At 30.3% G+C, this 27846-nt stretch overlaps 1 protein-coding gene across 5 annotated transcripts in view; it reads left to right on the top strand.

Annotated features, from left to right (window-relative positions):
• The first annotated feature begins 1112 nt into the window (after nucleotides 1-1112).
• The window catches only part of LOC148303202 (CUGBP Elav-like family member 1-A), a 243821-nt gene continuing 217087 nt past the window's right edge, over nucleotides 1113-27846 (top strand). For all 5 annotated transcript variants that reach the window (XM_088270303.1, XM_088270304.1, XM_088270305.1 and 2 more), the window contains exon 1: nucleotides 1113-1181. The gene's annotated coding sequence lies outside the window, so the exon portion shown is untranslated. The remainder of the gene's footprint in view (nucleotides 1182-27846) is intronic.

The raw sequence follows: 27846 nt of genomic DNA on the forward strand, positions 1-27846 counted from the left end.
TGTACATCTTGGACATCACTGATAATCTCCTCAATTCCATAAAATAAGAATGAGACAATAGATGTCACTTTTTTTTATTACGTAGGTAATAAAGTGTTACATAAATGTCAAGGTTAAATATGTGTCACAGCTTGCAGCCGAGGACAATCATCTCATTGCTTGACAGCTAAATAGATAACGCGAGCAGCGCCGGCGGGCTGAAGAGCTTAATAGAGCTTGCACTGGGCGTCCGCAGTGGATCCACTTCGTCAGGACAATGGAACTGGGTGTCCTGTAATTATTCAGCCTCCGTCCTCTGCAATCCCGTAATCTTTTGCGGTGTCATTTGACACTGAAATGTGACACTTGAGTGCCCCCCCCCCCTCCCTCACCGCCGACGCCCGCCCTGTCATCGCCCACTCGAGGCCTGCTAAAGCCTGATTAATGGCGGCCACCCCGTATCTGATTCAATTGTAAATGCCCAGTGGTTACATATAACGTTTTCCGTCCGTCTTGCCGGAAATGCATTCGATTCTCACCAGGAAACATTCGTCATTCTTAATGTGCCTAGTTTTTCGTGACAGATGACGTATTTTTGGAAGATTTTCCTACAACCCTATTTTTTTATCATATTATCATAAATTCATATTCTTAGGTTTATTTATATATGTATATATATATATATATATATATATATATATATATATATATATATATATATATATATATATATATATATATATATATATATATATATATATTTATGTATATTAATTTATTAATTTTTTGTATTTGATTTTTTGTTTTCAATTATTGTTTATCATATAAGAAGTAAGTATGTATTTTTTTTAAACATTTTTTTATACCGTTTTCAAACTTTCAATACCAATACCAGATGGTGAATATATCAAGACATATAATGATCACTCCGACCGATGATGACATACCAAATTACCTTGACTTCCACATTCCCTTCTCGAAAACTATTTTTTCCTGAATGTTGTGACAAAGCATAAAAGAAGAATAATGAGTCAAAATTTAGCAGTGTTTGCATAACTAAATAACCCTTATACTGTCAGTTATATGAATATTCTTTGTGTATTTCCGGTTTAACCGTGTAATTTTTGCTTTCCAGATAGCGCGGTGCAAGTAGAGATCCGCACCCTGGAGGACTTCAGTACCGCGGACTACTTGTCCGACAGGTAAAGCCTTAATTAAACTTTCATTTTATTTGACACACCCTTGTTTGCCCACTCTAAAGCTTTTCCCTTATGTAATGTCGTCCTGATTGTGGATTACGTGAAACTCGGAAACATGTGGACCTACACCAGTAAACAGCTTTTTATTTTAATCTTCCATTAGAGTGTGTTCGAGCGAAGCTTTCTCTGCAAATGCAGAAACAAGCTTGCTTACTGTACGGGAGTGAGTGATTTATTTACGTTTTACTATAAGACAAAATTAACGATTTAAGTTGTATGAAAAATACTTCATATTGAATTGTTATTTACCTTTTTCAACTAAGATTATCATTTTGATTAAAATAAATCTTTCCGTTCATGACTGTAGCCAGATTTTTAATAATGTCTGTACAAAATCCTTAGTGAATAATTTTTATTTTCGTTTTTATATTTACATGCAGTTTATTTTGTATAAATAACGAATATAAATTTGATTAAAATTATTTTTTAAAAGATTAATATTTGTGTTTTTATTATTTACACAAATATTTCAATTTCATACTATTTCTGTGAGCCTAAGCGGATCATAATTAGAAGTAGGTATCAAATTGTGGTGAAGTGGGTTCGAACCGAGAAACTCTAACTAGAAACTTGTCCGCGACACTTTACCACGGGACCGCAACCCGAAACAATTTTAATTCCCTTTTTTATTTAATCAATATATTACGCTGTTGATGACAGCTTTGCATGGTATGTAATATTGCGTCACTTTCCAATTAAGAGCCAAAACTGCACAAGGGCGAGTCTCGTTATTAATCATAATTGCTTTCCCCTTTGAGTGCGTAATACCGATTTTTCACCGTGGAAAAATAATTTATCGTCAATTTCATTTGAGCTCTAAATTATTATAAACTGAATAAATTAGACTTTGCGGAGATACTCGGTCATTTTAATATTTATTTTTTTCATGGCGATTCTATTAAAAATATGAAACGCTATCAAGTATGAAATAATAATAAAATCCTATCGAAAATATTTCGCGAAGCCAACCGAAAGAAATCTCGTTTTGTGTCGTTTATTTTCTCCGGTCGCGCTTACTCTCGCAGTACGATTTTTTTCATTTTCGTATAATTTCATAAATATTACGCAGCACTTTTTCGGTGACGAGAAATGGCGGCCCGTTCAAATTGGCAAACGTTGTAAATCAAGCAACCGAATGAATTATTGGAAAAGTAATGCGGAGAAACACACCCAAATGCGAAGCTTATTCCTTTCCTTCGTCAGCAAGTCCTCCCGCCCGGGGCGATGGCGAGGGATGGAAAAAATCTACCGAATATATTATATTTTATATATATTATTGCGATACAAAACTTTTTTGCTTCAACTTTTTGGAAGACTCCCACATACCCGAATGAAAAAGAAGACATAAAACTGATAGGTTATTTTATACTCGATCGTATGTGACCGGTGTTCAATCTCTCGAGAAATTAGTATACCTATATACATCTACAAATATTTCGTATCGGATATTACTCAATAAAACATTCTTAACTGCTTGATATTCATTGAAATAGAAACCTTTGATTTACTAACGAGGATAATTCAATTATAATGTCAATTTCGACCTATCGAAGTAATGTTTCAATAAATTTATCAATTTCCAAGAAATGTCAATAACAGGCATTCAATAGATTTCGGGTAAGGCCATTTCGGCCTCAGGGACAAAATCCCGTACAAATTGCGGCAATAACATCATCACAAGCCGGTTTCACTGAAGATAACCATCTTACGCAGGAGCGTAATGAAATTAAATACTGTAGGAAAATCCCCACAGGGGGTGGGATGCCGAGGGCTCGAGATGGGGGCTCGGGGCTCCTAATTGGTTCGCGGTCCAGAATTATTTCCCGATTGACCGCCATAAAGCATCACGGCTCGCTGTCACGGCCATTTGCACGGACCGTTTATTCCGTTCCTGACACAAATATGGCAATAAAGTTGTTTGTCGCTTTGTATCGGCCCCAAATTGATTCTGTCTGATAGGTCCTCGTTTCCCACAGATCTGGAGCTATAAGTGAGCTATAAAATCCGAAAATTATTTGTGATTCGCAAATCTTCATCGTGCGATAGAAAAACAGTATTATGAAAGACGTTTGTTTTAGTTTAGATAAACGATTTTATGCCTTCTGGATTTTATGACACATTTTTTGTATTTGTGCTTTATGATTGCAAAATCATATTATGATTTGTTTTGAAGCACTCAAACTACTATCTCATTTTTCTTCATTTCTTATTTTATTACGTTCGAGCTGACTTAATTTTTAATTAAATAAAACAAGGTTCCTCGCTCCATATTCTTGAATATATGAGTGTAATATATGATGAAATACAGATAATGGAAGAAAACAGATAAAAAAGAAATAAACTAACTAAGAAAGAAGAATAAAAGGAATATACATATACATCGCTCGTGGTCGCATACCCATACGAGTTTGTGAAAGTTATGCACATACCACATATTGTGTATGAAGCCCTTTAAAAAGTGAATATTAATGTCATTTCATATTATTAAGTACTCATTAAAGTCGTTTAGTATCCATTAATATCGTTTTCATTATATTCATTGCATGATAGATTTTCAATTAAAGTTTTTTTATTGATCAATGAACACATTATTTTTGCATGCTACAGAATTGTTTTCGTTCGTATTACATTTAAACGAAGATTCTAAAAATTAATAGACTCACCACAAATTCAAGTTTCTCACAAAAACTCTGGAGAGTAAGTTGACTATAGAGAATCATATTTATTTTATGAATTATTTGATTATTAAATGTAATTATTTTTACCTATTATTTTTTTAATGTTACTGAACAAGTATTACACTGTGGCTATTTAAGGTCGTATTTACAATTGTAAGAGGCCTGTTTAGAGTAAGCCTCATTATATTTGAAATGATATATTCTCAAAACATCTAATATAATGTTCAATGCAAGTGTTATGTTTTATTATCAACCATTTAATAAAAAAAATTAAAAATAACTTTTTACGCAATTACTGTTTCTATTACGTTAAGTTGCGTCGCTCTGCGTCCAGAGTACGTTTTCAAGGTACGTTGTTCACCCTCTTTCGATTTAATCATATTCATCGCAGTCACTATTGGAGGCGATCTTTGAACTGCACCAAAGAGTGGCCATACAATGACGAATGGAATGGCCGCCGTAATAATTCCGCATGCCAATTTGATGAAACCCCGCGTATTCGTTTAATTCCAGAACCAGCGCTCAACGCAGCCGATTTATTAGGGTAAAAATAAAGGGGTGAATAATTTAAATCGCTGTCCCGCTGCCAGTGTGGCCAGTGAGAAAATTTTATTGGCCTAAAATAAATATATTCGTGACATTTAACCGGATCGATTGGGGTGGTGTTGGAATACTGCGGGTTGGATTGCCAGTGACCCCGAGATATAGAATTGATAAATTAATGAGAAATCTAAAATTCAGTACCCTAGGGATGAATAAAATGCGCACTAATTAATAAGATAATAACGGTTAATTTTTTTCAATTTGCAAGTATAATTTTTCAATCTTTTTTAGTGGTCGATGTGAAATATTAAGATATTATGGATTTTAATTTATTTTTATCTAAGAGTCATAATCATTTCCTTTTACACTATTTTGTTTAATATTGTCTCAACTCTTGTTATATCAGTCGTTTGCAACATTGTATATTTAAGGATTGTTTTATTTATCTGTGTTTTTTTTTTATTTGAAAGGAAAAAATACACAAAATATTTATTTTATAAAAAAATAACTAAAATCAACATGAAGTTGTTCTATTTTGTTATTCTTCTTATGATATATTTAATTTGAGTTTGTATTTACAATAACTTTTGTAAACAACAATCATTTCATTGAATTTTAAAAAATCAACCAATTCAAATACGACCCAAATATTAAATATGTTATCTATCGTAACCCAAACATAGATACATTTTTTAAAGATTTATAGTGCCTATATATTAATAATTTTAATGTTTCTTTGTAACAATGACACAGGGTTTATGTTTTTTTATAATTTCGTTTAACTAAATATTAACACGTACATTTTTGCATGCAAACCGAATCATATTACTTTAGTTAAATTTTATCAAAGGATAATTACTATGTTTTTGATACCTGCGTGAGGTTTTCCTATTTTTCTCTACCACTCTGCCAATTCGCTACTTATCGTTTTTTCTCTAAACCAATAGTAAATGATTGATCGATCACAGCAACAGGTGAACTACCTTATCTCACATCCGTCGAGCTCAGTTTCTTCCCTTGAGAGTTTATAATAAACAAATAAGTAAACTGACTCAATTCTAGCATTGTTCAAAAGTTTTCCAATAATAAAAGACAATTTATCTTCATTTTCAATAAAAAAAATTGTTACATTAATTCAATCATTTTTCTTTCAAATGTCTTTGTTGCAAAATAAAATTGGAGCTGTGTTTTAAGATAATTTTGTAACGTCTTAATTGAAATTTTGGATAATAAGTTATTATTTAATTACTTGAACATATATTTTGAACAATCAAATAAACATATATTTTACACTTCGTCTACATTAAGGGAGCTAGTAAAAACATTTTCACGAGAAAGATATTTGTGACGCCACAAATCGCCCTTACGGAAAGCTAGCTTGCATCAGCTCCTTACTTTTTATGATTTGCTGCCAATCTATAAAGTCATACACCTGCCTTTGTAAATATGTTAACATTTTTCTAATCCCATCAACACCATTGCCATTGTAACAAAAACATTTAAAAATCAACACTTAAAAAAAATTGGATGCATAAAATAAAAATAATTCATACTTATCTAATTTATATGATTCGTAAAAATTTGAGGCAGTAAAAACATCAAAATTTAAAAATATTTTCAGATTTTTGTTTTTTTTTTCTTTTTGTGTATAGAATAATTGTTACACACTAATTGTTTTAAATTTTGACAAAACTGTTTAAAGTAACAACAACACAGCAAAAATCGTGGTTTTTAAATTGTCTTGTGCTATTTTTAATGTTATCGATTGAATTTTTCAATAACGATTTTTCATATTCCTCAGCAAGCATTGTAAAATATAATTTAATTAAAATCTTAATGATCTTTTTTATTTACTTTCCATTTGGCTGGACTGATACACGTAACGCGTGGAGTATGTAGAAATATTTATAATTTTTGTATTTGTATTTATATATGAAGAATTTGACTTTAATGCGAATGTCGTATTCACAATTAATAATGTGTTATAATTTTACACCAGTTATTTTATATCCGATATTTTTGTGTCACTGTATTATAAAATATTTCGACATTTAATTAAAATAATCAATACCTGCGTTACCTTAGTGTACAATTATACAAGTGTACTTAAACTTTTAAAATGTGCAAACATAAAGTTTATTTAAATTTACTTCACGATCACATATATAATTCCCGCGATAACAGTGTTGCTATAAAAATTAATGATGGGTATTTTATTATAGAAACAAAAAACAGAGCAATCAGTACGCAATTTCACCAGAAGTCATCAAAACACATTATGAGTCATAAAAATGTAGGAATCGTGGATCTAAAAATACTGAGAGATAATGTTAGTCGCCGTATCTGAAGCTCTTGAGTCAACCTTTTCAAATATATATATATTTTTTTTATAAAATAAAATCTCTCGAATATTTCAAAATAAATTATTTTCCCCCTATCTGCAACCAATGGTGCAGAGGGCTCTTCAAAGGATTGGTGCGGCGTTGACTTGAATGGAGAATGGCAAAATAATGTTTCCTCTCTGAATTCTTAAATTTAGAAGAATATTCGATGGAGATGACTTAAGTTTTAGAGGAAAAGGAGTGGAGAAAAAATGGACGGTTTTATTAATCAATTACAATAATCGATTTGGCAGTCACTTTGTGGAAAAATTTATCCGTTTTAAATTAAACTTGGCATGATTTTTGTAATGCTTGAAAGCGCCCAGGATAGAAGTCAGAATAATCGGCGGCTATGTATGAGGAGACATATGAATTTGGAAGAAGTGAAGATTGTTTTAAAACACAGATTGGTGTAGCATTATATTCTCTCTTTCTACTCCTATGTGTAAGAGGTTTTGTGGTTTATTTAAAAATCAGAATTTAAAAAATAAGTCATAATTTATAAAAAAAACAACTACATATTGTATAATCTTCGAAACATTTTTATGTTTACCATGAATTTAAATTACGTTTGCAATTTTAAATCATTTTCGAAAAATTCTTCAATCTCTATGATCGTATCCGTTTATTCCTACATCAACCGCGATAACATTAAGAAATCAGATTGGCACATTACTGATAGTAAAACCTTTCATCCATAAATAATTTGCACCTGTCTCTCGCATTTCAGTAGTCGTATCGGTTTCAGGACCATAAATTGAATTTCAGTGTTCATAGCGATAGAATAGATTACTCTTGAATGTTTGGAATGCGTTCTCAAATTTATACGCCAACATAAACTGGCAAAATGTGTACGGAACTGTTTGCTTTACAACGTTTTGTACCAAATAGCTTCCCTTTTTTATTTTGTTTGTTAATAGCTTCCTATATATTTTTTTAAATTATCTGTATTTTAAAAACACAATATACGTATTTAAAATGTGGAGTATATTTCTTAATATATTTCATATTTTATCAGAAGATAAAATGATTTTTAAATTTCACAACAAATGTTATCCATTCTTAAAGTAATATCAATATTATTTACTAATAAAAATTTCTAAAAATACACAATATTTGTTCCAATAAGTTCTTATACTTTTTCGATATTGATAATTCTTCTTCTAGCCCGTTCTTGATCGTTGTGCTTCAGGGACCAGTACATGGTAATATTAAGTAAAGATTAGATTGTAAAATCACTGATATTTATTTTCACCCCTCCCCCCTGGGTATCGAGCCCGGGACCTCCAGTACAGAAGCTAGGCACGCTAACCATTACATAACGGTCGCAGACAAAAATATTGTTTTTTTTTATGTTTTTTTTTGCTGTATAAGGCAACGCGTTATGGTGGCTCAGTATAGCTAAACGAATAATAAAAAAATATAAAGCATTATTTTCACAAAAATTATGTTTCATAATGCTTATGAAGAACTAAAAATATTGAATATCATTAAAACAATAATGCAATCGAAAACAATAAAAATTCTTTTACCACCCTTGGTGTTATTTTTTTCTCAATATAATAAGAAATTTGAGAGAAAAGTAATTTAGTCATTGCAGCCAGCGGCATTGTTCTGCGCAGTCACTATGAATTTGATCTGTTAGCAATCAGCTTTTTCAATTCTCTCTTTCGTCCCTCTGCCATGCGATATCCGATTACCAACTTCGTATGAAATAGAAATACTAGTTAGCTTGTAAGTAGAGCCAGAATATCAATATAGGATTTCAATTCTGAATATCAATCGAAAAGTATCATTTCGTAAATACGATTTGGTATGGAAAAGGGTTTTAGTAGATTCGTGTAAACATGCAAGTAGACTTAATAAACTTCTATAATAGATGTTAATAAGCTCAAAACTAGACAAACTACCATTAAGAATAAACAAAATGTATTTTACGATTACCGACATCCGCGCTCTCTTAATTTCTTATCGTAATTGTGATATTAATATAATATATTCATTAAGGTCACATTTATATTCTAATAATAAAAACGTTGAGTTTCAATACACCCCAAGAATATAAAGGCTCAAACTTGTTCCGTTATTCGTATTTTTGAGACAATTTTGAAAAAATATTTATTTCATCATTTTCGCTTTTCATTTCATTTCGTCTTGCAAAATATTGGTAAACCACAACTTTTTAACAAACCCTTAACCCAAATAACAGCCACCGTGGTGTAGTTAGGTAGACGCTTGACAACTTAATTGGCGTCCCAGTTTTAAAATACTAAATCCCAATCTTCTTCCCAAATAAGTGTTGATTAATGAATCGTTACCATAGTTTATCTTTGAAAATAATAACGATTAAACCATATACCTGTATTATTTGGGTTTAGAGCTTTTGCAACTTAGTGAATAAAGCATTATATTGACTTAACTCAATGTTGGGTTGTTATTGCAAATTAAACATCGATGTTTATTAAAATTTGTTATAATTGAAACAATAATTAAAGAAAACACTTCGTTTTTTACCACTTGAGTTTAATTATAGACTACATGTTTCAGAAGCTAAACTTCCATCATTCAGGTCTGTATAATAACTAAAATATAAAATATAAAATTGTTCTATAAATAAGGATAGGGGGAAAGTAAGGGGAAGGGGTTAGTCAAGGAACGGAGTTTGAAAACAAAGGAAAAATTGAAAGCAATGGCGAAGAATTTTGAAACAATATATTATTTAATAAATTATTATTAGAATTCAGGTTTTTTTGTATTTCTAAATTTTCAAGATAATTCATAATTTGGCCTTTATATGGAACAAGGTGTAATAATTTTAATTTATGGGAGTGAAATGAGTGATTAGTATCTATTATATGATTTGCAAATTCCGAAAAATAATTACTAACAAGACCGCTTTGATGTTCTTTAATTCTAATCTTTAAATTTCTCGCAATTTTAACTGCGAGAAATTTAAAGATTAGAATTAAAGAACATCAAAGCGGTCTTGTTAGTAATTATTTTTCGGAATTTGCAAATCATATAATAGATACTAATCACTCATTTCACTCCCATAAATTAAAATTATTACACCTTGTTTTTTTTTTTTTTTTTTTTTCTTTATTTAAAATTCTTTTGCATTACATAAATTCAAAAACAAAAAATATTTATAAAAAATAAAAATAAATACAAAAAAAGATCCCACAAAGGCATGGCCTGTGTGTGGGTATACAAAATAAATAGTCATAGTACAGGGTATAAGGGTATAGGTTTCTAAGTATAATTAGTTAATACAAAATACAAAAAACTTAAATTAAATACAAAAAAAAATAAAAATAAAAATACTTGACTCTCAGTGAGCAATTTTTTATTTTATTTTTTTTTTAATTAAAACTTAAACATAAAAAAGATGACAAAGTAAAAAAGTAAAAAGCTAGCGATCATGTTCTAATTGAAAAAGGAACTTAAATCTGTCTCTTTTATAAATAATCTAAGCAAATTTTTTAATTTACACGAACTTAGGGAATTAACATCTAACAAATAGTCTTTGTGGAATAAGTTGAACAGTTTTGGAGCTATGAAAAATGAGTGTCTTTGCGCAAGTCTGGATTTACAAAAAGGTATTTCTAATAAATTATTAATTCGTTGGCTAGATCTATTATTATTTTTAGGAAATAAATGTTGGCGCAAATAAACATATTTTAGACACTGTTGGCAATAGATTTCTCGTAGCTCCAAAAGTTCGGCTTCCTGAAATAATTGGTTGGAAGGAAAAGTAGAATTTTTTTTAAGCATGATTTTAATAATAAGTTTTTGGACTGTTTCTAAAGGCTTTAAATGAATATTGAATGCTCCCCCCCATCCAATTATTCCATAACAAAGAGAAGACTGTACAAGTGCATGATAGACCATTTTGTTGGTGTTAGGATGGACATAACTAGACAAACGTTTAAAAATATATGTCAGATACCTAAGTTTGTTCACAATTTTTTCTATGTGCTGGTTCCATTTGAGTTGACAATCTATTGTTAGACCCAAATATTTTGTCGACTTTTCAGATTTCATTTTTACACAGTTATTACATATGTCGAGGTTACAATTTTTGTTATGAAACATGATGTTAAGATTCGATGAAGGGGCTGACGAGTAAGAATTGTAAAAAGGTATGAATAAAGTTTTTTCACAATTAAGAGAAAGGAGGTTCCGATCTAGCCACTCTTTGATTACTGTTATACATTTGTTGGCTTTGCTGGCTGTCTCTTCCCAGGATTTACCTTGTACAATTATTGCGGTATCATCAGCGTAGGAGAACAGTTTACCAGGTACATCGATATTACAAAGATTGTTAATATAAATTAGAAACAATAAAGGACCGAGCACTGTTCCTTGTGGAACTCCGTGTATCACAGTGTTAGCCTTACTTATAGTTGGTCCAATCTTGGTGCTTTGAAGTCGATTTACTAAGTAATTTTCAAAAAACAATAGACAATCATTTTTAATACCAATTTTACAAAGTTTTTTTAGTAAAATTCCATGGTTAACTGTGTCAAATGCTTTTTTAAGATCTAAAAATATTGTAAGGCATTTCTTATTTGAGTCTAAACTAGAGTAAATGCATTTTGTAAGGTTGTAAATCGCATCTTCTGCGCTATAACTAGATCGGAAACCAAATTGGTTATGAGATAGAAGATCGGAAGATTCCAGAAAAAATATCATTTGGTTTTTAATACATTTTTCTAGGATTTTAGCTAGTTGCGAGATTAAAGTAATTGGTCGGTAATTATCAGTTTTACTTGAGGACCCAGCTTTGTGAATTGGTACTAGATTACATATCTTGAATTGGTTAGGAAATATCCCTTTTGCGAGACATTCATTAAAAATATAAAGTAAAGGTGGTATTATAAATATCTTAATAGACTTAATTGTTGTACTGCTTTGTTCATCTGGCCCGTTAGCAGTGTTAATATTAAGTTCGTCAATATATTTTGATATTTCAGCTTCTGTTATACGCTTAAAGTGAGAAAGTTCAAAATTAGGATTCAGATGGCTTTGTGTGAGAATGCGAGGAGAATGTGAAGAATCATTTAAACGTGTTTTAAGGGAAGGATTATTATCTATGAGCGTTGATGCAATGTTGGTGAAAAAATCATTGAAATTGTTTGCTATTTCTTCTCTATCAGTAATAATAATGTTATCATCAGTTACTAGCTTTTGCGGAAAAATATGTTCACTTTGTTTCCTATTTGTAATTTCATTAATCACATTCCATGTTTTTTTACAATCTGAGTTCGAATTTAGTAATTGATTTGAATAGTAATCTTTCTTGCATTTTTTTATTAGAATATTTACAAAATTACGGTAAATGATATATTCTTTACGTTTGTTTTCATTAATAGGCTTGTGATTAGTCAAACAAAAACTTTCATGATTTTTATACATTTTATATAGTTTATTTCTATGTTGAATACAAATTATTAGTCCACGGGTTATCCAAGGTTTAATTTTTTTGTGTTTACTTTTTGGTATTGGTATTAGTTGGCTACTGTTCTCAATGTGTTTATTCAATATTTCGTAAAAAATGTTAAGAGAAAGGTTAGGATCGTGTTGTAAAAACACGGAATTCCACGTTTCATATTGTAGAGAATCAGTTAATGTTTGATAATTAATTTTAAATTTTTTTATTTGTTGGTCGTTAGATATAGATGGGTTTTTAGACTTAAACATTTTATGGCAGTAAAAAGTAGGGTAGTGGTCAGTTAAGTCGATTTTGAGTATAGCAGATTTTGGGAGATAGGATTGGTTAGTTTTTAGAAATATATGATCAATGCATGAGTTAGTGAGTATGTTTGGCCGGGTAGAGGTGTTTATATATGATAAATAGCCTGCTGTGTATAGAAGATTTAGGTACTCATTAGCTAACGGACTTAAAATAGAATTCAAAATATTTATATTGATATCTCCAGCAATAAAAGAAAAATCAATATTTTTTTTATTAACCTCCTCTATTATCAATTTCAATTCAGAAATAAAAGATTTTATATCTAGTGAAGGAGAGCGGTATATGGCAATTATTAAATATGTTTTTTCATTCATAGTGAAACTTATGCTTATTGAGTTTGAGTAGTTTGAATCTAATGCAGTTAAATTAATATTAGAAATAGAATGAGTATTATAGAATATGGAAATACCATCGTGCGATGTATGTTTCGAGGGCACTGAAAAAAATGAATATCCGGGAATACAGAAAGGGGTACAATCCCTCAGTTGCGTTTCAGTGAGTATTAAAATTGTTTGTTGAGTTTTAATCGCATTTAAAAGGATACAAAATTCATCAAAAATTTTTCTTATTCCTCTTATATTGAAATTCATGATGTTGAAGCTGTTTCCTTGTAAGTATGCATTGAGTTGCTGAAGATCGTCACATATTTCTGTCCGAATGTGGTTGTGATGCTGCATCGCAGTGGCGGGTTCCGATGTAGATGAGAAATTATGTTTTGTCCTCAGTGAAGCGGGATATCGTTGGGGTCCTTAATGTATAGAATGGGCGAGTCTGAAGTTTTCCTGATAAGGACGTTGCCGTTCTTCGTCCAGACATTTTTGTATCCAAGGGGTTTAGTGGTTTTTGCCAACCAGAGTAGATGTTTATTGGTGGTCGTTAATTTCTCGTTGATGTAAATTTTATCCAAAGAGTCAGAAATGCTTAAATCTTTTGACGAAATATTCCCCTTAATTTTTTTTTGACTCATCACCTTATCCTTAGCCTCCTTTGTATTAAATTTGACAGTAACCGTTTTCTTGGTGGGGTTAGAGTATATGTTAATAAGGTTATAGTCGTTTGATATATCACTACAGTCAAGTTTATTTAATAAAATCTTGACCGCAGATTTGGGGTTTTCATTTTTTTTATAGCTATTCCTTGAACTTCAATTGTTGTTTCAAGCGTATTTTGTTCAATTTGATTTATTTTCGATTTTAGTTCTCTAACTTCTTTTTGAGTTTCTTTCAATTTGGAATCCATTTTTATTCTCGATTGTTCATATTCATCAATTTTTTTGGAGCAGAAATCAACAGATTTGCTCAATTCAGTCAACTCGTTTTTTATAATTTTTTTCATTTCAGTACTAATTCTTTTTATTAAATCTTCTTCATCTTTTTTGTATTCTAAAAACTTTTTGTCAATATACTCGAACAATTTGGATTCAGAAGATGCTCGGGTTGACATTGTTATTATTAATATTTATTTACTATAAGAGATTTTACTGGTAAACAACTTACAACTAAGCGGTCTCTGTTGGTAATTTTATGAAGTAAATACTTGATTGTGAGCTTGGCTAACTGTTATTCGAAAGGTTGATATCTCGATTAAATGTCAATAATATATACATTAACACTTCGATAAGCTAGTAGTGAGACATCTGCAGATATTTTAAACAAAATATTGATTTACAACAATAAAATTTGTTTCGGTTTTAAAGATAAAAAAATTTGAAAAAACAGTATTTAAAACGAACCATTCGAACAACCACTTTATTATTAAGATACACAATACAGTACTTTGTATTAATTCACTTTTCAAGATTCCTGATGATTACTTTTTACTCAAATAAATATTAATTATGTCAGGAGTATACGAAACACTGTTGCTATGACAGAAGGTACTTGCTCTTAATGTATATAAAGTGTTTGTATATAAAATGTATATAAAATGTATATAAAATGTTCCATATAAAGGCCAAATTATGAATTATCTTGAAAATTTAGAAATACAAAAAAACCTGAATTCTAATAATAATTTATTAAATAATATATTGTTTCAAAATTCTTCGCCATTGCTTTCAATTTTTCCTTTGTTTTCAAACTCCGTTCCTTGACTAACCCCTTCCCCTTACTTTCCCCCTATCCTTATTTATAGAACAATTTTATATTTTATATTTTAGTTATTATACAGACCTGAATGATGGAAGTTTAGCTTCTGAAACATGTAGTCTATAATTAAACTCAAGTGGTAAAAAACGAAGTGTTTTCTTTAATTATTGTAACATGTCTTACCACAAAGTTAATGCCGAAACAATAAATAAAATATAATTGAAACAAATTTATGCCGATAACCTTTCTTACATATTTTTGTTAGTTGAAACCTGTTCATATAGTATTTGTAGGTTAGCCAAAGTATAATATTAAAACTGAAAATATTTATTTGGAATAAATATTTGGTCCATTTCGCCTATCTACATCACTTGGCGCTGCATCTCTTCTGTTATAATGCAAAATAAAGTGCATAACTGGCTCTTGAACCAATCCGATAGAAGTTGGTAAGTCTTATCAGCCACTTATATACGAGTAGAAAGACGGAAAGTAAAATGGAAACTTTTGCGCTTCGTCCAAAAAGAAGGCGGTTCAACGTTTATTTATTATTCTCAGTAGTTCACTGCTTCTCTATAAGGGATTCAGTAGAGATTTACTACTGACTTGAAATATAGATAGACAATTTAGACTCAATAAGCAGCATAATTTTTATCAAACTTAAGTGGCGTCATTATAAATCAATATTATAAAGAAAAATATCAATTAATTTATTTTTATTATTTCTGGAACAAGAATATAGAAGCTTATTCTGGAAGTATTTTACGTTTTATAATTTGGGTACAAAATAAGAAGTCAGTTTAAGGTTCTTTTAACTTCAGGTGTCTATAATGCTAATGGCACCTAAATATTGATGTGTAGTATCGATTATCTTAACATGTTTTTTCTATTTGTTCTGAGTTATTAATTTTTGTGAATAAATTAAATTATTTCCGAAAAAAATATATTTAAAAAATTGGAGAAAGAACGTAAAATCTTTAACTCTCGATTATGAGAAAGAATAAAAAAATTGCAATCTTTACTTTTTTTGTCAACCTGTTTGTATTTGTCACTTTGATTTCGTAGATATGTGTTGTTTTCGATGTTATTAAAAATAAATAATTTTCAAGTTTCATTGTCTTGCAAAATATTAGTAAACCACAACTTTTCAACAATTTTTGAATTAGCGGCAGCCAAAAATTGATGTTAGAATCAATGATATTTTATGTATCAATATTTTTAACTTATGACTTTTATATTGAGTTAGAAAAAAGCTCAACCAATACAAATTTTACCCTCCTTTTATCTTTATATTATCCATGATGAAATATGTTTCTATCTATATCATCGTCAATTTAAGAACCAATGTGTCGATCCAACGATTTGGCTTTAAAAAAATAACTTCAAGTCTATTCGGTTAAAAACAAGTACCCTTTTTATGAGCAACTTTTTTCTCCTGTCGATATGGATCGATTATAGATTTCAAAAAGTCATTAGATATTTGGCTTTGAAAAAAAATAACTTCAAGTCTATTCGGTTAAAAACAAGTACCCTTTTTATGAGCAATTTTTTTCTCCTGTCGATATGGATCGATTATAGATTTCAAAAAGTCATTAGATATAAAAGTCGCAAAGTAAATTTAAGCTACACTGCGTAGTTAACGCGTTCGTAATACACCCTTTACATAATATCGTCTTCTTTCCCGATATGATGTCGCGGTTTATGAATTCTCAACGGGTTTTCATTTTAAATTGCCCCGTGCTATTCTACTAACCTGATGTCAAATAAACGAAAGTATATTATCGACCGTAAAAAGCTCGCATTATGAAACGTTCAAGAGAGATAACCAGACGAATAATTTAAAAGTCTTCGATAAAATTCAAATCTTGAACCCTTAAATATTTTATTTTGTTTTATCAGTCTCTAAAGCACAAACGTTATAATTATCGTAAATTGATTCGGGAGTCACTTTGTGATGAATTCTATCCATTTTTATTTTAAATATTACTTGGTAAACACCATTATTTCCTAAAATCTACGGTGGCACGTATTTGGCATCATTTGTGAAAATGAAACGGTGTTTGAAAATGATACAGAATGCATCGAAACACGTGAAATGTAACAAATGATTTTTAAAAATTCTAAGTAAAAACAACCAAATAAAACTAAAACTGAAAACGCTTTAACCATCCATTTAAATTTGTTTTATGATCACTGTATATATATATTTTAAGATATATACATAAATATATTCAAATTTATTACATGCATACATATGTACATAAACAAATATATAACGTTTGAAATGAATGAAGAATATATTTAATGACCTTCTTACTAATGTTCACTTTTTATACTCCATTAAGGTAAAGGAAAATGTAACTACAAAATGAGAAATGAATATGTTTGTTTTATCACTTTAAGTGTTATTATTTTTAATTTGTAGTTGATGAAACCGTCATCACATTTAACATATATTGAAAATGTTGCATGTTGGAAATAATCGATCACATGAAAAATGGATATTGTATACGCAATCCTAAAATTGAGCTTCATAATAAGTTAAATAATAATATGACATTAAAAAGTTGTTTGACAAACCTATATTGACCTTAATAATTTATTAATAATAATATAACATGTCTGAAAAGTTGATATATAATAATAGTATGTAACGTAGCTGTGTCGACCGACCCCTTCTAGTAGCTAGTTTCCCTTTACCATTCCGGCCATATATATTTTAGTTAGAGAAATCCGATAGCCATTTGGCAAACAAAATGGAAACTCAAAGAGGCGCTTCAAAAACGTACTGCCGCCATCATTACATACTGATAGCTAGATCGACCCACGGAGGGGAAATACATTCACTTAAATAGTATTGTTTTTACATTTCAGCTCTAACTTTCCACATTGCAGTTGAAATATTATACCGAACCCAGCATTTCTAGTTTATCTATATTGTTTGTTTTTCTTGTATATATTTACAAACGGATGTTATCTTTGTACAATAATATACCCATTAAGTATGCATGAAAAATAGCACGCTGTATTTTTTTTATGTGGCGTAGCGTTGAACTGGTAGTATAAAATATACGTACAAAATTTTATACAGAGGTATTCTCACGATTTGCGAAAAAACATTTCACATTAAAAAACATCTTTTTCCGTGAAATTGTCGTTACAAATATATTTCTATTAAAGCGAAATATTAATGAATTATGTTCAAGTACAAATAAATATACCAAAAAAATCGTACAAGGCGTATTTTTGAAATTGTCAATTACATTTAAGTTTTTCTTTAAAATTTTTGAATAAAGTATTAACCGCACAGTTTTGTTTTACTGTTTTTGAGTGGTTTATAAAAAAATCATATTAGTATTCTTTAACTTAAATCGAAAATTAAACGCGTTTCCGCTTGCCGATTTCATATAATATCTATAAAATTTTGAATTTTACACAAAAAACCATTAAATGTGTTGTTTAAAGTGAGAGAAAATAAGGTTTTCTTTCGTTGAATTCTATTTAGGTAGAAAACGAATAGGAAAAAATAATTTGCATTCAGAAAGCGGATAATGGATATTTTAACGTATTTTCCTTGTAGATATATCTCACGTTATATCCCCAGACACTGTATATCTCTCACGCCCATCACCTCGGTAACGAATGCTCTTAATTTATCCATAAAACTACCTTAAGCTTTAAAAGTTCAAAGTCAATTGGAATGCCCCCTTAAAATTTCAAGCGTTTTCAATTTCAAAGCAATTTATATCAGTTTTTGTACTAAAACCAAATACTAAAGGGTCATATTGATCGAGAGTCGGAAATCCAAAGCTCGAAGGAAAAGATACACTTTTTCGATAATCCATTTTAAACTGACGTATTTTTATATGTTCCCACGTAAATTATTTAGATAATGTTTAAAATTTTATAGAGAATTTTCATTCCTCTCTTAAAATTACCATTTAGAGGCAATTTATTTATAAAGTCTTTCGCATCTCTTTGTTATGGAAACATTAGTATTTTAAGTAGATAATCAAAGGTAAAATTTTATATACAAAGCCTATGTATTTTAATACAAGCATATCTCTTGACGAGAGAAAATAAGAGCATATTATGTAAAATATCTTATTTCAAACCTAATCAAAGATGATTAGACATTTTTTGTATGAAACAGTGTAAAGATATATTTTCTCTAACCAACTTTTTTTTGAGGTACAAACAACCTCCGTAAACATTATATAATTAAACATTATATATAAGTAAATATTATTTAATTACTGAGGAAAACAGTAATTATATAATATTTACTTTTCCTATTATCAGTGTTAATCTTTCTACTTTTATTTTTCTACACTTTTGTTTTCATTTTTATACATTTGTTGGTCTTTTCTAAAAAAAGTTAACACATTAACATAGTTGTGTAGATAAGTTTAACTCTATATCTGGGTTTATTAGGGAATTATCATTTGCTCTGTGGGATTTTATCTTCTTTCGTATAAAAATGAACGATTGATGTTTCAAATCAAGTTGAGACAACTATAATATTGACATCTCATCCGCTGGGTGAATTATCCACTATCCGATATAATAAATAATATATTGTGTATATTGATTGCATTGCACCTTCGTGTTATTGTAATATAATACTCTAAATAATTAATTACCAACTAAATTTAACTTCGAGTCCACTTTAAAAAATATTCCCATTGTGATTCATTTGTCTTCTTTCTCTCTTTCAATATTTTGTTATTGTACAAATGTCCAACCGTAATAATTTTATTTTAATTACCTGATGATGAAATGATTATTCCAAAACCTGTGGTCACGAATAAGTGATTTTAAAAGTAGTGTTACGCAATGTGAACGATGAATGTTAAGGAGAGTGTTAATAATCAATATTTATATTTATGTATTAATTGTTATATCAAACATAGATTTTTAGAGCCTACTACTTTATTTTATTGTTTAAAAAAATAAAAAAAATAGAATTGTGACAATTGTTTCACCTAGTTACAGCATTTTTAAACGAATGTGAAGATTAAATGGACCGACGGTCCTTATATAGCTTATATTCACTTAGACGATTACTTAAGTACCTACCTAGAATTGTAAAGCTATATAAGGATCGTCTATATATAATCTTCACTTCTGTTTAAAAATGCTATTACTAGGTGAAACAATTGTCAGAATATTAATGTTTGTATTCTTTTAAAACAATAAAATACAACTTAATAGACTTAAAAAAACTGTGTTTGATTTAAGAATTAACGCATAAATTAAAATGGAATTCTACAAATTAAACTCAGAATCAATAAATATTAATATTGTTAATAAAATAGGTAAGCGGAATAAAGCCTTAAATTAAATGGTACATTCAAACGCTACGGTAACGCTTTTTTCCAAAACGGACGATACGTATTTATTTGGGATTTTTACAGCCACTACAAAACAATATACAACAAGAATTAACAAATCTACAGCTAATTACAAAAATCCACCGATAATGTTATTCTTATGAAAGTAATGTTGGTTGGGGTGAGTGTGTGTGTGTGTGTGTGTGTGTGTGTGTGTGTGTGTGTGTGTGTGAGTGAGTGTGTAAATAGTTCCTTTTCTATGTAAGTGTTAACATACATCATACAACAAACAGCGATTGTAAACAATATTGCGTGTATAAACAAAATATTGCAACGATGTATTTTCATTAGGACACGAGGCGTTGTCTCCGTTCCACCACCTTGAAACAAATTTACTCGTGGAATTGACAACACTAAGTTTCCGCCTGCAATTGCATCGGAGCAACTTCGATTTCATGTAACCGGAATGGCTGCGCTAGCTATTGGCCGTAAGTTGTTGAGATTTATTATGTACCGAACCATCGCTGGGGGGCCATGGCAGCCATCCAAGCCACCCATTCCCGAACTCGCGAAAGCGATATTACTTTCGAGATGTAAATAATTTTTAATACCTTCGGATTTAATCATCCGATTTGCGAATTAAGGATTTTTTTATAATTTGAGAGTTTTTATTTAGGATGAAATTTGAGTATAAGGAAGGGCGGAGGAGAAATTTTCCCTCAACGCTCAGCTGGCAGTTCTCCAAAAATTTAATTAAATCGAAAGAGGAGTCCTCGTATTTTTTTTTGTATGAGAGAAACAAGACGCTTTTTAATAACTTTTTGTCAATTTATAACAAAATTCAAAATTAATGTATTCTTTCAGATCATTTTCTTTTAATTCACAGCTAATTTTGTCGTATTTTTCATATAAAATAGATATTTATCGCATGAAAAGAATTAAATTTAAGGTTGTATAAATTTATATTTTATATCGGTCCTACTTATTTAAGGAAATTATTTTTCTTCTGCTGATGAAATAAATATGAAAAATGCATGATTTATCACACTTCATTTATTTTGGTCAACAAAATGTTATAATTATGAATATTTTCACATAAATTAATCCTTATTTATACTCTTAAAGTGTTTCAAAACTGATTTTGATCCGTTATTTACCAAACTGACAATTTTATCATTTATTATATCAGTTCCAAATTGAATTATCAATAAAATGATGGATGAAACCTGTCAAAATGTTATTTATTATTATTTGAACAAAAAAGAGCCATTGCCAAAGATAAAAGCTTTTTTAGTAGGTACCTATCATATTGAATGGAATAAAATTGTGTTGGTATAAAAATTGGATTAAATTATTATTTTTACGATTAGTTTTTTTTTTTTAAATATGTTATATTATATTATTATATTATATTATGTTATAGTATAATTTTAAACATATACGTTGACAGGTTTTCTTTTGGTTAATTTATTGTACTTTCTCATTTCTAAAAATGATGAAATTTTCAGGTATCTCCCGATACTAGTAGTTTTACTACTAATTAAAATTATTTTTGCTTAAAATCGAGGATTCCATTATTTGAATAAAAACAATTTAAATTTTACTTATGATTAATACATTAACGATATTTAAATTAAATTTTAATACAGAATATTTCATCTAACTTTGTCATTTTAAAACTGAGAATAAAATATACTAAATTGCGATATTAAAATAAAAAACCTCAAGTCAATTGAGATAATGATGATTGATTTTGTAGAACTTCACGTAAAATGAAAAATTATACGTACTGGAGATAAATTGAAAACGAATTTTATTTTGTAAAAGATTGTAATTTTATTATTAAATGCCTTCAAAAGACGAATGATTGAGTAAAATGAAAAGATTACACTCAAAAAATACACCAAATAACACAAAAGCTTCCAAATTAACGAGTTAAGAGTATAAACGATATTTACGGAATAGTCTACTTGTTTCAGACACGTTGCCAAATTAATGTATGCTAGTAAAACATTGATCTCAGTTTAGATTTTAGACTTGTGACAGTAAATTATGTTTCGTTTCCTTTTTTTTCTTATTTTTGTTGGAAAAACTGACATTCACTCGATTTAATTTTAATTTAAAAAAAACGCTTGTTTTTTTATCACTTAAGTAAGAACAATATTATATTGTTACGACTAGTTTTGAAGCTACAGATGCTTCCATCTACGGGTTAGAATATTAACTGTTCATTATTTTTTCACTTACATTTTAAGCCTTAGATGGAAGCATCTGTATCTTCCGAAACTAGTCTTAGCAATATTATACTCAAATGGTAAAAAAACAAATGTTTTTAATGTCTTTGTAGACTGCTGCATGGTGGGGTCAGCTCTCCTCGTTCTCAGGTTGTAGGTCCTTCTGGAAAACGTTTCCTAGGCCATACCTTCGAATCATGTTATCTTTCTGCAGCACCCATGAATTTTTTGAAGTTTGTTCTACAAAACAGCTGCAATACTTTCATTATATATAGCACGGTAGGTAATAAAGCTGTCCTATTACTTATCGGCGTCCGCTGTACCCCTTTCCTTGCATGTTTGCAAGTGTGGACGAAAGACGATCGCTCCCCCCGGTGAAATGTTACCCCCAATAAATGCGGGTCGCCTCACGGCGCGCGGGTTGTCGTGTGGGGCGGGGGTGTTTGATTTGGTTCACCAGACATTGATTGGATTGCGGCGCCGGAACTTACGGAAGATCTTACCGAGCCAAGGGTTGGGGATCATTGGACAAACCGACTCGTTTCTTGCCGCGGTCTCCCGACGGCTTTTACGCCGACCAACCTTATGTTATTAACACATCCGTGTGTAATTAAATCACTGTTCGGTCTCCGAAGCGATAAACATACTTTACTTGTATTGAAGCGATCTATTCACTTTCTACAAATTTGACAACTAGTTTATTAAACAAAAACCTAGAATTGCTTTGCAAGAGAAGGTCTGTCAGGAAGTCTAGATGCTTCTGTATCAGCACTCAATTTACCTGTATTGAAAACTGAAAAAGTCGATGGTAACAATTTACTAACTTTAATAAACAGCACACATTTTTATATCATTCTTATACTTTACATATATTGAAACAATCAATAAATTTTCTACGAATTTGACAACATAGTATATAAAACAAAAACAAAAAGTTGTTTCGTAAGAGAAGGTCTGTCAGGAAGCCTAGATGCTTCTGGGACAACTTATTTACTTATATAAAAAAACTGAAAACGTCGATGTTGAAATTAACTAGGTTCAATAAATAGCACGTTTTTTTTATATTCTGATAATTAAATAAATAACCATGCTTCATGTTTATGGAAAATTAATGTAAAGAGTGAATTATGGGTTGCCTGCATCGTAAAATATACATGTATATCATGATTATTGATGTAAAAATAATTCTGCAAGGTATAATGAAGTCTTCAAGGATATTTTATAATATAGATAAAAAATAAATATGGATTTTATTTTATTGAGTAATATTTTTTTTACATTTCAAATAGAAACAATTTTTTTTTTACTATATGTATAACGGCTTTTAGGCATGCATGGCTTGTGTTGAGCCGAAATACTTACATGTTAATACAGTTTTTATTTTTATTTTAATTTTTATATAAATTATTAGATCACATACATTACATACAATACTTAAATAACAATTTAGAGTGTAAAGGTTTTTTAATAAAATAATTACACCTGAACTTTAATTAACTCACTTTCTACCTTATCCCTTCCTACGAGAAGCAACCATCGACGGACACTGTTCTTAAAGATGTATTATTTTTTACACGCAAAATTAATAATATTTGTACGATTTACTGATACCTTTTTTATTTAAACTCTTTGCTTAATACAAGAAAAATAATAAACAGGCAATGAAAAGAAATGATTTAACAGAATATACTAGAAAATCCTTCGTTTTATTTTATATTTAGACGCGTATATGTAGGTACGTATGTGTTAACCTACTTTTTATATTACATAACCACGTCGCAGGGATATTTTCAAAGTAATTTAGCCGTTTTGAATTGAATAATTTCGGAGTCAGCTTCTTATTCCGCCATTGGCTGTAATGATATGCCTTGGAAGCGCGCAATCCCCCGGTTGATGAAAGCTTTCAAATGAAAAAAAGTCTACCGCCTTGTACTTGTTCCCGCTGGTTAATATGGGCGCAATCTCTTTCAATCCGAGATAGCATTTATATTAATGCGAGCGCCGAAGCCTCCCTCCCTTGCCTTTGGACAGGCGAACGAAAACTGGCAGTTAATTTCGTGATACCAAAATAAGCGACGGTAAAGGCGAACAAGGTATATTCAACAGATTTCTTTTATGTGTAAACAGCTAACGGTTGGCGTGAGATATTTGAGAATCGTGTCTGTAGGCAAAGTTTCATCGGTGTTGGTCTAACCAGCCGACTTGCTCAGTTTTCAAATTTTCTTATTCCGATTATTGTGGTTTGAGCACGTTTTAAAAAAAACTAACTTACCATCACACTGCTTCCTCACAGGAGTAGGCAGATAGATTTACACGCCACACCTATCTGTCTTTACAAACATTATTCGCCTCTTCCACATTTATGCATCTCCTCATACATACCCGCCGTTTATCTCAACTTCTGACCCGGCTGCTTTCAAGTTTCTGTCATACCTGATCGTGCCAAGTTTTCTTCAGTCTTCCTCTGCTTTTTTTGATAACTAAATTTACCTCACTTACCTGTTTTACCGTTTTTTTTTTCACTTACACGTTTCACATGTCCAAACCATCGCAACACACCTTTCTTAATTTTATCGATAATGCTTATCTATAAATTTTAAATACTGTAAAAATTACAGTTGCCTGAATGCAGATGACAGTAGACTGAATGCGTTCTCTAAGGACGAATGTGCGGTGAAACGTTGTATGATGGACTTTCGAATGGTGATAAAAGGAAAGAATGTAAGTATGCGATTGTTGATAAAATTAACAAAGGTGTGTTGAGATGGTTTAGGCATATGAATCAAATGAGTGAAAAAGTAAAATTAAAATAAATTAATGAAGCTAATGTGGTTGATAATAGAATGAGGGAAAAATCGAGGGAAACTTGACAAGATGAAATATTTTATTACAGCACAATCGGAATAATTGGCGAATATATATGATCAGATGTATGCATGAATGTAGGAGAGGGAAAAATTGTTATTTATTTAGTTAGGATGTAATTGTGTTTACTTATTTATTTTTTTACAAAAATGTTAATAATATTAGTATATAACCACTCACCGAGATTTTTATGTCCGGTTTCGGGACGCACCCATCTCTTCCTCAGGACAATCACTAACACAGCATGCAAACAATTGTTTTAATACATTTATCCATTACGTAGTGATCTGAAAGAAAAGTGGTTAACATTTTTCTTTTATTTTTTTTGGCAGTATATAATGTATTAAAAATATATTTACTCAACCGGTCGTACAAAGTGTCCGATAAATGGATGCATAAGCGTTTTTCAGCGACCCAATGTACGTACACAAGCAGCGGTAAGACCTCGAGTCGCATTACGGCCGCAGACAGTAAACCGACGACTTTACATTTCGCCCCGCTCGCATATTCGGAAACAATGGCGCATTTGTATGTGCACGCGCTCAATAAAGGCGGGCATCGGCGGAAGGCGGGCTGCTTTTTCGGGAAATTGGAAAATTAACCGGGCGGGCGAGAACGCTGACTGCGGCGCTGGCGGCTAGCGACCGGAACCATGGAGCACCGCGACCAGCGCAACTCTATTGTATCCATTGCCGTTTGGTGTCATTACGCCGTTCGAGCAACTCAGCTGTTTAAATACCTTTCCCGATTAACTCCTTCATTTGATCATATGGCCGAGTATGCGTGATTCATTAATTCGTGTAATTAAACAGTTAATCAATCCATAACAAAATATTATAAGAAAAAGATTGAATCTACAACATTTTTAATGTGTCCAAATACTTGGTCACAAATCTGGATTAGCTCCAATTATAGGAGTATTTTTTTAATTATTTTTTGACATCTCATCAAAGTCTGGGCATTTACGGGGCTAAATATTAGTAAATGACCAGACTCCCATATTCTTCTTCATCTTTGATGAGACATCAAAAAATAATACTAAACATTGAATCGTTTATCTAGAGTCTCACTTGTTTACATTAAAAAACAGTGATTTCGTGAAAAGGGTATTTTTTTATGTGTTATTTTTAAGTGAAGGAAAATAATAGCAAAATGTGAATCCAAAATCCAATCCAAAATCCAATTTAAAGTTATAAGATTGAACACTGTAAAGTACTCATCAATTAAAGCATGATTGAAAACTATTATATGAACTCAAATTTGAAAATTATTCACTTTCAATTTCAATTCATTTGGCAAAAAAACTTTTTTCTAATATAAATTTCAGTTCATGATTTTCTACGATTTTCAATCATATTCGTCTGTGATTGAAAAATATTTCAAAATGCTTTTGTGGTATGGACCTTTTATGATAAAATTATTGCTTTTTTATCACCATATTTGGTCACATAAAAAAATGAGATACACATGCTATTCAACATTAATATCTTCACTATTTTTTTTTTTAAATCAAAGCTGTTTCTACGTTTGTTTTTTTAAAAGAATATGAATTTATTTTTTAAAATTCATTATGGGGTTGCATCTAAAGATAAAATTTTAGAACACGTTTTTTAACAGAATGCAAATATCATGAATCATGGCAAAATTTAAAGTGTTTATAATTCGCTCCAAGTACAAAACCACATAATACTTTGCACTAAATACAAATAGGGATTTTTACTTGAATTTCATAACCTTTTTTTAAATAATCACAAAAATGACGCCTTATAATTCAACCTTAAAACCATCAAATACGGTGATTATAATGGTCATTTATATATTTTATCTTATTAAATACAAAGTGCACTAAATACCTCTAGTATGTTTGCATTCGATTCTCCTCTACACTGTGAAATGTGTATTTACTCCTTCCCGATTTCACAATTTGTGCGGTTTCAATCAAGCTTATTAGATATCTACCAAAATATTATTGGTTACCAATTTCCCTTTGATATTGATAAACATCCGAAGAACATGTGGTCTACCGTCTACCAACTCATGTGCATGAAATATGATCACCCATGCAACTATACCCTTCTATCTGTAGTTTCCTAGAACTACGTCGGAGACGGGTAAACACGGGCTAAATGGCTCATGTGCAAAGCACCTAAATGTGGTCTTAAATTATTTTCCCCACAAATTGAGAAGAACGAATAATTTAACTATTTACTTTATAAATAAATAATATTATATCTTATTTCATTAATTGATTCTTCAGACAATTTGTGGTAACATCCATTTCTATCTATTTTGAATTTAAGTTTTACTTGGTATAAACCACTTTTTCTTAAAATCTATTGTAACACATGTTCCGATGCATTCCACGTCATTATCAAATACCGTAAGTATGTGTTTGAACATGAAACAGTTGTTACGGTATTTGAAAATGATGCGGAATGCATTGAAATACATGTCACAATAGATTTTGAGAAATAGAAGTATTTAGGTACTAAGTAAAACTTTTATTACCTTTTATTACCTACCCTATAATTTAATTTTATCTACCCTTTTTATCACTGTTTAAATTTATTAATTCAATTAATGTTAGCAGTAAATCGATAATAAACGGAAGTTAACATTTAAACTTTGTACGTAACTTTCAACATTGCTTCTAGACTATTATTTCTAATGGGTTTGGCATATTCAAACCAGCCATCGATTCGTTTTGTCAGGAAGTTAAATGCACTGAAGGA

Source organism: Brachycentrus maculatus, unplaced genomic scaffold (genome assembly GCF_059751285.1).
Source record: "Brachycentrus maculatus isolate JH-2025_06_01 unplaced genomic scaffold, ASM5975128v1 h1tg000378l, whole genome shotgun sequence".
Taxonomy (NCBI): domain Eukaryota; kingdom Metazoa; phylum Arthropoda; class Insecta; order Trichoptera; family Brachycentridae; genus Brachycentrus; species Brachycentrus maculatus.